This window comes from Coregonus lavaretus (genome assembly GCF_964263955.1).
Source record: "Coregonus lavaretus genome assembly, contig: HAP1_SCAFFOLD_1384, whole genome shotgun sequence".
Classification (NCBI taxonomy): Eukaryota; Metazoa; Chordata; class Actinopteri; order Salmoniformes; family Salmonidae; genus Coregonus; species Coregonus lavaretus.
The window spans coordinates 55,001-67,498 of record NW_028163242.1 but is presented as its reverse complement, the minus strand read 5'-3'; positions in this window follow the sequence as shown (position 1 = coordinate 67,498).

Below are 12,498 nucleotides of genomic sequence, written 5' to 3'. Positions count from 1 at the left end.
ATAAATGGTTCTTGGAGGAACCTGAAGGTTCTTGGAGGAACCTTTCAATATGCTGACGCCCTCTTATTATCAATAGGTTCCACATGACTACTACCACCCATATCAACATTCCATTCCAGGAACGGTCGTTGAGACAGACTGGCAGCTCCACAACAACACTTGTTGGAAAACAACAACAGTTTCTCCAAATGTACACAAAAAAACTCCTGCTAAGTGGTAGTCCCTGTTCTCCTGCATTCTTTATGAACTCCTGATGAACTCCTGAGTGGCGCAGTGGTCTAAGGCACTGCATCGCAGTGCTAACTGTGCCACTAGATCCTGGTTCGAATCCAGGCTCTGTCGCAGCCGGCCGCGACCGGGAGATTCATGGGCGGCGCACAATTGGCCCAGCGTCGTCCAGGGTAGGGGAGGGAATGGCCGGCAGGGATGTAGCTCAGTTGATAGAGCATGGTGGGCTCGTTTCCCACGGGGGGCCAGTATAAAAAAAATATGTATTCACTAACTGTAAGTCGCTCTGGATAAGAGTGTCTGCTAAATGACTAAAATGTAAAAATGTTTAGGGAGAAGAACATCTAGCAAAGTTTTGTTAGCTAGCTGGCTAGTTTTAGCTAATTTTGACATGTTGTAGCTAGCTAACGTTTTGACCCCATTGGTTCTTGCATGAATGGCAAATAGAAATCCTATATGGATGGTGTTAAGAGATAGATGGGAGGTATTGAATGGAATTGAAGGATGGGACTAATAACAACTATCAACAAATAATAACAAGATAACTAATAATGTAAGCATACTGTGTCCATAATAAGTATTTAGGTTGTAGGTTGGGAGCTTTTGGGAAAGAGCACAGTTAGAAAGATATGGCATATAGAAGCAAACCGGATGGACATCATGAAAATGATCGGAGAGGTTGATAGTAGAAGTTCAGGAGAAAAAACAAACAAAATATAATTATTGTAAAATTGACTGTGTCCATAAAATGTATATAGTAAGTATAAGCTGGAAGTAGAGGCCTAAGCATTGTTGTTCACTAGTTTACGCCAATTAGGGAAGGAGTTGGAAAGTAATAAAAGGGAAATATATATTTTTTAAAGGATATGTACTGTATGTATTAATTTTAATGGTACAGTGAGGGAAAAAGTATTTAATCCCCAGCTGATTTTGTACGTTTGCCCACTGACAAAGACATTATCAGTCTAAAATGTTAATGGTAGGTTTATTTGAACAGTGAGAGACAGAATAGCAACAAAAAAATCCAGAAAAAAAACATTTCAAAAATATTATAAATTGATTATTAGGTATTTGACCCCTTCTCAATCAGAAATATTTCTGGCTCCCAGGTGTCTTTTTTACAGGTAACGAGCTGAGATTAGGAGCACACTCTTAAAGGGAGTGCTCCTAATATCAGTTTGTTACCTGTATAAAAGACACCTGTCCACAGAAGCAATCAATCAATCAGATTCCAAACTCTCCACCATGGCCAAGACCAAAGAGCTCTCCAAGGATGTCAGGGACAAGATTGTAGACCTACACAAGGCTGGAATGGGCTACAAGACCATCGCCAAGCAGCTTGGTGAGAAGGTGACAATAGTTGGTGCGATTATTCGCAAATGGAAGAAACAATCACAAAATCAGCAGGGGATCAAATACTTTTTTCCCTCACTGTATGTATGTGTGTATGTGTGTATGTGTGTATGTATGTGTGTATATATGTATATATATATATATGTGTGTATATGAATGTGTATGTGTATTATCTCCCGAGTGGCGCAGTGGTCCACTAGAGATCCTGGTTCAAATCCAGGCTCTGTCGTAGCCGGCCGCGACCGGGAGACCCATGGGGCGGCTCACAATTGGCCCAGCGTCGTCCAGGGTAGGGGAGGGAATGGCCGGCAGGGATGTAGCTCAGTTGGTAGAGCATGGCGTTTGCAACGCCAGGGTTGTGGGTTCGATTCCCACGGGGGGCCAGTATGGAGAAAAAAATTAAATAATGTATGCACTCACTCACTCTGGATAAGAGCGTCTGCTAAATGACGTAAATGTAAATATGTGTGTGTGTGTATATATATATATATAAAAACATGGGGGATTGGAAGTGATGCAGACAATTACATTGATGGAAGTTACAATCTATCTGCAATATTAAGCTGATCTACCCCCTTAAAAAAAACAAATAAATAAAATAATAATATTATTTACCTGAAAATGGTATGTCATCCAGTCTTAAAATGTCTGCAAAAACCAAATATTGAAATACTGTTAAATATTTAAAAACCATTGTTATACATTGAGTGAATTGTTATCCATTGAGAGAGGGATATAGAATAGTATACTAACGTGCTGGGTAATTTATTTCTACAACTGTGATGTAACTGAACATCCACTAGGTGGAGCCAGTGGTCCATTCTTGATTAGACACTTCACATAAAATAGAAATTTGTTTGTAAAAACAGTAGGATAAATACATATGTAGGTAGAGATATGTATATTTATATATGTTATATTATACTAACATTCTAGATACACACACACACACACACACACACACACACATAATCAATTGACTAGTAATTTTTCTATAACTGTGATGTAACTGAACATCCACTAGGTGGAGCCAGTGGTCCACTCTTGATTAGACACTTCACATAAAATAGAAATTTGTTTGTAAAAACAGTAGGATAAATACATATGTAGGTAGAGATATATATATTTATATATGTTATATTATACTAACATTCTAGATACACACACACACACACACACACACACACATATAATCAATTGACTAGTAATTTTTCAATAACTGTGATGTAGCAGTACATCCACTAGGTTGAGCCAGTGATCCACCCTTGAGCAGAGACTTGGTTTGGCATGCATTTTCATGGGTTCTGAGACACCTTGAGACATGTCACATAAAATTGACATTTGTTTGGTATGAACAGTAGGATATAAACATATGTAGGTAGAGTCCAATCTCTTTTAAAAAAAATCAATAACACAACATCTCATTCATTATATACTATATCATTTTATACAATACATTATTAAAAACATTCATTTATAATATACAACATAAATAATATATATATATATATATATATATATATATATGCATAGTTAGATATAGAAGCCTTCATCATATTGAAAATTCAACTCACCTTCAAAATGCTCCATGAGGAATAAATGATTCAAGGAGTCTCTTTAAGATGTATGTCTTCAGGCCTTCTGGTCCTCTGGGTCTTTTTTCATGGTTGACTGAGACATCCCACGGACGCTCTTTTATGGGGTCAAATGGATCTGTTTAGGTCAGCAGTAAAACGGGACATCTTTAAGAATACAATTACCTTTTTTGTTTTTTATTGACTGAGACATCCACTGGACATTCCATCCTCGGACGCCACCCCCCCCCCCCCCCCCCCCCCCCCGAGAGCTATTTATAAAAGGTTATAGGTTAAACAGGTTAAAAAAAAGTAGTTTAAAAGACACTTGGGGGACCTCATGTTTACATACAGTTCCCTTGTGTGTAAGGGACTCCCTAGATGAGCAAACTGTTGACCATTAAAATATGGATAGCTGAGAACTCTTTCTAAAAGGGGAAACAGGTTTACAAAACAGTTGTTTTAAAGAAACACCACACACGCTCACACACACACACACACACACACACTCACACACACACACAACCCAAAGAACCAGTGGCTGTTGTGTAGAGAGAGAGAGAGCGAGAGAGAGAGAGAGAGAGAGAGAGAGAGAGAGAGAGAGAGAGAGAGAGAGAGAGAGAGAGAGAGAGAGAGAGAGAGAGAGAGAGAGAGAGGACAGAGAGAGAGAGAGAGAAAGAGGGAGAGAGAGAGACAGAGAGAGAGCTGTAATTCATTGAAGGGAAATACAATTTTATTTCAAACCTTTTATTTTCTTCTAAGATGTTGCTACAGAAATGGAAGCATTTATATACATGTTATTAAAGTTCACTAAACAATATTGAATATTAAACTATGACACTAATGTTTACTACTAAACCTATATATGGATCATAAACATTATTATTACACAATACTGCACCTTACTAAACAATACATGTTTAAATGTATAATTATTATAATAATCATAATTTTTCTCCTTTTCAGGGGCCTTTTGTAACCCGACACCCCCATCAGTCTCCAAATCCCCGTCTTCAAGCTGTGAGGGACTCAGACGTTGCCTCTTCCACCAGGCTCTCCATGGCCTTCAAGGTTTCGCATGTTTTCTTTTCCATGATAGATCAACCTTCTTGCCGATAAGCCCAAGTTTTGTCTTGAGAACAGAAGGGACCATCTTCGTAAATGTTCACGATGGTGGAAAAACTGTTGCACTTGTTTAATCATATCAAGCACCTTAAACCAATCTCGCCACTTGAAGCTAAAGACAGGCAACAAAATAGTTGACCTCTGTGCAAGCGTTTGAAAATACATACGAACTAACAGATTTGGTGGCATTTGCGCTATTGAATTCAGAACAACCTAAAATTGTCACTTTGGAGTCTGGACTCTACGCTACTGAAGAGATTCGTATGACTTTCAAATCATCTGGCCCACAGACTTCCTCTTCCAGTGCATACCCAGGCAGGGATGTTCCATTCAGGGCCTTTTAGATCTGACATAGAGCAAGTCTTATCTTAAGCCATTCCCTCATGCGAAACGCAGGAGAAAAACTCCTGCGGTTTTTGCCTGAAAAAGGTTGTTGAGACAGCTGTGTGTGAAAATCTTCACTGTTGAATCGTCCGGTTGGCCTCCACTCATATCAATCCCACCATTAAAACAATCAGGTGCATCACAAAGAATGGCATTGATGGTTTTGTCCTTGTGGCCCAGACATGAAGGACACAACACACCTAGAATTGGTCTAGGAGACGTGTTTTCTGGAGTTTTCTGTGGTTGATCTCTCTTGAGGTTTCTTGTCGCTCGTAGTGTTCATAGGACAAGTCTAACACTTACTTATACTCAGGCAGACCTACCCAGAAATTACTTTTTCATTCTACAAGGGGTCACAAGCTCACTACACAGCAGCTCCATAAGTTCACTACAAAAATTCCCAACTGTTTCACATTTTTCAAACAGTTCAAACTTTAAGTTCAACTAGGTTAGTACACGACACATCAATCACCAGGACATTACTTTTTATTTCAAACATGTTGTAGAGGGTTCTTTCCACAGTGCTGATATTCTCTTATTCTTAAACAAACTTTAAACTTTAGAAAATGACACGGCTTCTGAGTATATGTAAAATATCCTTAGTTATGCAATTGCAGGCAGAAGTTAATACAGAGTCAACAGGATGTGTATAGCTCTTCATAAGTTCTGCAAATTGTCCAAAACAATCTCTACTTTTCATCCAAGCACGCCCCTCCCTGGCAGATCAGGAGCCACCATGTTTTCTTCTTGTGTCTGTGTGGAAGCAACGAGAAATTGAAACAATACAGGTCTACCTGTTCCTCCAGTTGATCTCTATCCCATGTCCTTGACTACACGCCCAGACCAGCTGCAGGGAGCTAGAGGGAACCATCCTTACCAAAAGCACAGCATTGGTAGTTAAGAAATGTCTCTACTATTGTTAATCATATTCATTGTTAACTATTAATATTTAACAAATCAGGTAAACATGTGCTCTTTCTCTCACAGCATAATATATCATATATTCCCCATCAATGTGCTTTACTTCAAAGAAACAGCTGCACTATCAAGTTACATAAGCACACCATAAATAGTGAAGAGAACGTCCGGACAGGATGTCCTTAAAAGGTCATAAACACAGGACACAGGAAAACTCACCAATCACTTTTTGACAGCAACCGTCTGCTATATTCTCTCTCACAGGAGTCTGTGAAACAAGACAGTTGGAGATTGAAACATTGTATGTGTATTCCCTTCCCCCAACTGCTCTGTTCACTCAGACAAACAAACCAGACTGCAGTTTCCCACGCAAGAATTGACTTCCAATCCTAAATTACTTGATATCTTTCAGAAATACATAATTTCCCCTCCTCATAATTCCATAGGTCTATAGGAGTGTCCCAGGGTTTTATTACAACCATTTCTAGTGCATATTGTATATGGTTTCAATATCTTACTATCAGATTTGATAAATAACAGATTATAACATGAAAAGCTCAGTGTTGATTTTAAATATAAACATTAACAGTCCACAAAAAGGGTGTGTAAAACAGTATGTTGGCTTGGCTGATAAAAAGGGTAGATTGAATTTCTCTTGGCAGTTGTGGCTCCCAGGACTACAGCCAATCAAGGACTAGCTACCCATCCCCCACTGCTGCTCTCACCCCCCACCCCCCACCCCATCCCCTGACATGCTGGACTCTCAGGTTCTGTTCAATAAAGTGCAGCACAGCACAGTACAGTACAACTTTATTAGTCCATGGTACAGGGAACAAAGGGAATTTGTCTTTCTGAAGGGGTTGGTCACAGATCTGCCAGTTCAGATCAAATCCCATGATTTGTTGCCTGGCTCAGGACTCAAACCAGTGACCTTTCCGTTACAGGAGTATTTCTCTAACTTCCACCAATTTCCTACTGGTAGATTTTGTACATGATCTGTCAATCCTGAGAGCAACGCTCTCTCTCCTCCTCTTCCCCCATCTCTCTTTGCTGGGGTGAAGTTTCCCCTAGATACAGATCTAGGATCAGCTTCCCCTCCCCCAAACCTAACAAGGATCATTAGTGGGAGGAATTTAAACCTGATCCAAAGCCAGTGTCTATTTGGGAAACTTGTCCCCTCCCCAACAACTCTACATGTGGATGCGGCTTCCTCCATCTCACCATGTTCACAAAGAAAACGACAGTGTATTTCAGCTGTAAGTATTTTGAAGTTACTAGCTATAGTATTTGAATTGAATTGACCTAGCTTCATTATTATTCAACAATAACTGGGCCAATGTAGCCGTAGCAGCAGTGGTGGTTCTAGAACATTCCCAGTGGGAGGGGCCAGGCTGGGGCCAGTTGTACTGTTAGAGGGGCCAGTTACATCACACATTATTGTTGTCATGTCGTTTTCTTCACTGCATTGCAGGCATCAATAGACAAATGACCATGTTTATAATCATTCAACTATTTATTATTTGCATTTACATTACATTTTTTACATTTGCATTACATATTCAGTATAGTTACATCAACTGTATTCTACGGTTTTTGTGGTTTCTTGCAAAAAGATCCGCAAATTAATCTAGATTCAAGGCCTTTGCCCTCCTTGACTCAATACTTAATACACCTAAATTGCTCCATCTCTCATCTGACATTGTGGACCTAAGATACGTTTTCACCAGCTTTAGTGCAGAAAAACTCAGTCCACAAGAAGCGGTACTAACAGGGATTGAAACAGATATTTTGCACAGTTTAAAGAGCTGAAAGAAAACTTTTTTATAAGGCTGAATGAATAATGCTATCTCTACTACACTGGAGGGTCTATGCATGCCACTCTGGATTTTTGATGCACATATGACCCCGATGTGAAGACATACAGTCTTTCTAGTAAGGAGAAGAACTGTCCTACCTCAGGGACAGCTTTGACTGTATCCACTAAAACTAAGTATAGACAGTGTGCACTGCAGTGGAGGTAAAAGGCTTTGCTTGTTCTTTAATGCGTTGCCTGGACGCCTGAATGCTTGCCACTCATAACTGAAGCACCGTCATATGCTTGGCCTACTAGGTTGTTTTTGTATTCAAGACCATGACTTTCTAATATGTGTATGATTTAGTCAGTAAGCCCTGCTGCATCTAGTGGATCAGCCGATTCAAAGTGGAGACAGCTCTCATGGACAGCTCCACTGAAATAGTACCTGAGTACTGGAGATATCTGATCCTTTTGTTTTAACATCTTTTGTTTTCCGTCTGCCATTATGCTGAAGACCTCAGTGTCTTCCACTTCTTCTATCATCTCTGTTGGAACCATGTCTGCCAAACAACTCAGAACCTCATTCTGAATCCCTTTGCTGGTGTATTTTGCATTATGAATGGAAGTCAACCTTTTTTCCACAGTTGTGTCATGCTTAGCTATTGTTTCTAGGATTGCCATGAAGTTCCCTTTAATATCAGACTCTGCAGACTCATCGTGTCCTCTTTGTGCAATGTTTTGTGTGGCTGAAAGTAGTAGTACTTCTCCTGTTGTTTTAATATAGTCCCCATTTTCTTGAACCTGTTTGTTGTGTTCCTTGTTTAGGGCATTTACCAGTGTTGCATTACTTTTTACAGCTTTCTGATAACATACATGAGGAAAGAACTCCCTGACTTGTTCCCGTCTACTACATCAGGAGGAACTGTCTTTTGAACTTGGATACAGTGGATAGTGAACTGTTAGAACATGAGGATACAACCAAATGACTCATAGGATCGGCTGGCTGGCTGGCTAGATGGCTAGCACCATAATGACAGGCCAGGTAAAGTTGGATCATAGCTAATGTTGACTGGCTGGCTGGCTAGATGGCTAGCACCATAATGACAGGCCAGGTAAAGTTGGATCATAGCTAATGTTGACTGGCTGGCTGGCTAGATGGCTAGCACCATAATGACAGGCCAGGTAAAGTTGGATCATAGCTAATGTTGACTGGCTGGCTGGCTAGATGGCTAGCACCATAATGACAGGCCAGGTAAAGTTGGATCATAGCTAATGTTGACTGGCTGGCTGGCTAGATGGCTAGCACCATAATGACAGGCCAGGTAAAGTTGGATCATAGCTAATGTTGACTGGCTGGCTGGCTAGATGGCTAGCACCATAATGACAGGCCAGGTAAAGTTGGATCATAGCTAATGTTGACTGGCTGGCTGGCTAGATGGCTAGCACCATAATGACAGGCCAGGTAAAGTTGGATCATAGCTAATGTTGACTGGCTGGCTGGCTAGATGGCTAGCACCATAATGACAGGCCAGGTAAAGTTGGATCATAGCTAATGTTGACTGGCTGGCTGGCTAGATGGCTAGCGCCATAATGACAGGCCAGGTAAAGTTGGATCATAGCTAATGTTGGCTGGCTGGCTGGCTAGATGGCTAGCACCATAATGACAGGCCAGGTAAAGTTGGATCATAGCTAATGTTGACTGGCTGGCTGGCTAGATGGCTAGCGCCATAATGACAGGCCAGGTAAAGTTGTATCATAGCTAATGTTGACTGGCTGGCTGGCTAGATGGCTAGCGCCATAATGACAGGCCAGGTAAAGTTGGATCATAGCTAATGTTGACTGCGCCATTTAGCCAGCTCGCTAAGTTTACCAGGGTGTTACTATAGCTACAGCCACACTATGCCAGGTAGTTACATTTTCTTTCTGGATACTTTTATTTTACCCATAGAGGTCCAGTGGGGTTTGGTTAAATAGTGATGTGGCTTTTGACTGGGTTTCAAGCCTAACTATGGTGTTTATATTACTTCAGGGAATTTTTAGCTACTATTACGTTTGCTGGCTTGTTTATTGTTAGAGATGTATGCTAGCGTTAGTGATACCGAGGCAGGGAGAAGCTACTCACTGGCTGGACACATAATTGCCAGCTAGCTGATAGCTGTACAGTTGTGTGTGTGTGTGTACATGTGTATATAAATATATATAATGGGGGGGTTGGGAGGGTGAACTCAGGAGGATGGTGATTGTGTAACTAATTGTCTCTATTTTATATGTGAGGGATAATAGTTATCGTCTGGTAAAGGTTTTCATTTATTCATCATAGCTTGATGTCTTTTTTCCTGTGCTGCTTGGGTGAGTTTGTTTCACAGCGCAGGTTTCAGGGCGCCTTGGTGCTTTATCTTGGCCAGGTCGCAGTTGTGAATGAGAACTTGTTCTCAACTGGCTTCTTACCTGGTTAAATAAAGGGGAAATAAAAATAAAATAAATAAAAATGCAGATTGGTTGACGTTTGTGTGTGCGGGTAGGCGCTGTTGGTGACTATGAACGCATCCTCTGTTGTTGTTGTTGTTGTTGTTGTTGTTTGTTGAGACATGCTCAAGTGGGGCTAAATAGGCCAGTCATTATTGTTGCCGATGTTTGTCGCTTTGATTCAAATTGTATTTTGTGACTCAACTAACAATATATTAATGTTACAGGGAACAGTCAATGCACTTCTAATGCCATATACATATAATTTAGAATGAACCTCTTTGGGGCGATGCTATGCATAGCAGGTACATCTAGCTTAAAGACTGGCGTCTAAGGGTAAGGTTTATTAACTCCCTCAGTTGGGGAGGGGGTTGGTGGGTTTGTGGTAGGGTCAGGGTATTAGCTCACCAGATGGTTACTATTTTATACTTTCATCATTTCATTTAGTTTCTATCTTTTTCCCTCTTTCTTATTATCTTTAAAGATGTCTGCTCCTAATAACTATACATTTATGACACTTAACATTAGGGTGCTGTAATGAATACTCAGGGAGAAAAAGGTGTAGATTCAAGAAGACAGGGCTACGTTCAAGAACACAAAGAAACAGGGCTACGTTCAAGAACACAAAGAAACAGGGCTACGTTCAAGAACACAAAGAAACAGGGCTACGTTCAAGAACACAAAGAAACAGGGCTACGTTCAAGAACACAAAGAAACAGGGCTACGTTCAACAACACAAAGAAACAAGGCTACGTTCAAGAACACAAAGAAACAGGGCTACGTTCAAGAACACAAAGAAACAGTGCTACGTTCAAGAACACAAAGAAACAAGGCTACGTTCAAGAACACAAAGAAACAGGGCTACGTTCAATAACACAAGGTGAACTGAGAAAAATAAATACAGAACCTTAAATTGATTACATAGATCACACAGAAGAGAGGTTAATATGTTCATTAAATGATGTTTTCTAGGTGGAAGGTTTACCCTGTGTATAAGATTAAAATGTATCAGCTGGTGATTAGGATTGTTAGATGAACCCACTAAGTTCCTGATGAACTCAACTGGTGAGCCTCTTTAGCAGCTAGTTCCATGGACACACTGATTTCAATGTCCTTTGCCAAGGTCAGATGACTTTCAGTCAACAGTCTCTTTTGTGTAGCTTCACTCCGTAGCCCACATACTAGTCTGTCTCTAATGATGTCATTTAGAACAGCATTAAACTCAGTGTTCTGGTAGTTTCTTTAATGCAGCAGCAAACATTGTTACTGATTCTCCCTCTTCCTGATGTCTCCTGTGGAACCTGAACCTTTCAGTATTAACTAGTGGTTCTGGTGAAAAATGTCCTTTAAGTATCTCCACAATATCCCCATACGTCTTATTACCTGTTCTGTCTGGCTGTAGCAGGCTGCCTAGTAAATTAAATGTCTTTGGCCCCATTACACTAAAACATGGAGGCACAATGTTGTCCTCATCCATGTCATTTACAAGAACAAAATATTCAAACTGTTCTGTATATGAGCTCCACTGCTCAATACTTTCATCAAACTGTCCAATGTTTCCAACTATTCCAATAATTGATCATTTCTCAATAAGCTCCTGATTGTCACTCACTTCAATATTGTCCTCAACCAAAGCAATATTTTCCTCAGTCATGTGATCTTCATTCACTTCACTCACTGACGTTTCCTCCTAAATTCGCTCATTTAGCAGTTTTAATTAAAAGGTTTGTCTTCACAGTTGAATAAATGTCCTTTCCTTTAATCACTGTATATTCCTCCTTTTTAATCACGTAGTTTACCCGCTCCGACGTCCGTCTCCAGTCCTTTTCTGCCGTCCATGACGATGTTAACTCTCTTTCTTAGCTAGCTAGACTATGCACTTGCCTCTGCTAGCAATACACTGTGCTAACATTAGCCTAGACTGTACCACAGAAAATAACAGTTTTAACCAGTTTTAAAAACCCAATTCTTCCAGACAGAATAGTTCCTGTAGGTTCAGACTAACTCATCACCAATCTTTTGTTATGTCTCGTTGGTTTCATAACCACGTCTGTATAACAATTCAATAATGATGAGACAGGAGACAGGAATCAGTTCAACCATTTATCTGATCATCTCAACACATACAAACCCCCATGATGCTCTGCAGCACAACCCCAATATACAACAAATACATAAGTAAATGGACACAAAACAAAACTCATAGAGGAATTTAAATGTTCATTTCTAGAAAGTAGGGCCATGGGATAGGGTCAGAAAGGTCAGTACGTTTGATAACTGGTTCCAGAGGTGACATAACAAGCATAAGGTCCATTATAACACATTGAAGTAGAGGTGGGAGCTAAAAGCAGACATGGACAGTGAGACGGTGTGAGGAGGTCAGGGGTGAAACACTAGATCAGGACAGGTAGAAATGGCAGGGCTGGAAATAGACACAGAGACACATTCTGATCATGGCTCAGACCTGACCTGAGACACCCAAACAGAAGATGCCATAGCAAAGTCCTGTCCAGTAGGCTATATGGGATTTCCTTTCATCAAAATCCTACACATGGAAATGTGTCCAGTGTGTGTGTGTGTGTGTCCAGTGTGTGTGTGTTTGTCCAGTGTGTGTGTGTATCAAGTGTGTTTGTGTGTGTGTGTCCAGTGTGTGTG